Genomic DNA, 1,764 nt, shown 5'->3' with positions numbered 1-1,764 from the left:
TCAATATCCAAAGTTCACGTTCTCCCTCTCTCTGTCGGTCTCGTTCTCGTTTAAATGTTAATTTGTTTTATAGAGTAATGCGTAAGGTTCGGTTTAATGGTGAATAATTAAATATAAAAGTTTTATGTTGTTTTTAAATGTGTATGTGTAACGTCATTAATTTACTTGATATTATCTTCAATTTTTCCATTTTTTCTGTAAAAATACTACAAACCATGAGCTATTATTAATTTTAAGTGAAATTGAAAAAAAAAAAAAAATTAAAAAAATTCTATATATAATTTTTATAACCGTAACTCTCAAATAAGAAAAAAAAAAAAAGGAAAGAAAGAAGGAAACATTCTCTAACACTTTAAGTATACATGTAATTAGAAAAAGAAATTAAAATAATAAAAATAAATAAATAAATAAAAAAGAAATTAAAACAAATACACTTAGTAAAATCTTTTTTCTACTAGTTATTTATTAGCTAAAAAAGAAATCCAAGAGTTTTTAGTATATAGGAAAATATTTTTCATGTGTAACACTTACTGAATGAACCCTTAACACACGACAATGCAAAGATTTACTTGTAATTTAATTAAGTATGAAAAATGTAAAAGTAAAAAAAAAAAAAATAAAAAAAATAAAAAAAAAACAAACAATAATGAAAATGGAAAGTATATTTAGATGTTATTAATATTTTTGAATAGTTTATGTGAAAAAAGAAAAATTGAAGAAAAATTTGAAAATAAATTTAAAATCTGTATTTAGCTCTTATAGTATGACAACTTTTGTGTATGTGTATATTTAAAAGAAAATTTTATTTTATTGTAGTAACAAATTAAAAAAAAAAATTAAAAAACAAAAAAAACAAAAACATTTTAAAAAAATATTTAAAAATTGTCTTCATTTTTTGCATGCTTTTCCTTGGGTTTGTAAATAAAATGTTAACTCGTTTTCATAGCTCCCTCGAGCGTAACTTGCCAGACGACCTTTACCAACATGCGAATAAAAACCGCAATATTTTACGCATTATACGCATTTCCCTGCCTGACTGATGCGAACACGTTTTCAAGTGTACATAACGCTTACCGTTTTCTTCTTTTTTTTTTTTTTTGTTCACGGCGATTACAACGACTCCAAGTTGTGGATAGTTCGAAAAATGTTGCCCAAATGTGCATTGTCCCAACCATTGAATTGAATTGTTTGATAGTTTGGAAAGTTGAAATGCTAAAAGTAACAAAAGTGATTCTTCCTTAAAAAGAAAATATTATTGAAAAAAAAAAAAATGAAATTTTTTCCTTCATTTTTAAATCACTTCTTTCGTTTACAAGTTTGTAAAATTACCTTTCACAGCGACAAACCTATATGGCTATAAGGACAACATATCAAATAAGACATTGATCTGTGGGATGCGGTGCAAGTAAAGTCACGATAGTGCAATCGTTTGAGCATGCTGTGCATGTTGCCCGTGTACTAAAACTATGAACTCTTTTTTTTTCCAGTGGAACTGGAAAATACTGTAACTTAAGTATGTTAAAAAACTATCTTTAGGCTTTATGCTGCATGACTACAAGCCAAGTCCACATGACTTCATTTTGTTTTCATTATGAATACCTTAAGCTATGCATCAACAGATGGGCGAAGCGTTACGTTAAGTTTTTTGTTTATTCTAAAAAATAATGTTGTGAAGTTCCAAAAACTTACCAGTGAAGCTTTTCGATTAATTAAGTAACACAGCAAAGAGGTTATACACCGTTTGGAGCAACTCCTTTTAATGCC

The sequence above is a fragment of the Glossina fuscipes genome, unplaced genomic scaffold (genome assembly GCF_014805625.2).
Source record: "Glossina fuscipes isolate IAEA_lab_2018 unplaced genomic scaffold, Yale_Gfus_2 26, whole genome shotgun sequence".
In the NCBI taxonomy this organism is placed as follows: Eukaryota; Metazoa; Arthropoda; class Insecta; order Diptera; family Glossinidae; genus Glossina; species Glossina fuscipes.
This window is presented reverse-complemented; position numbering follows the sequence as displayed.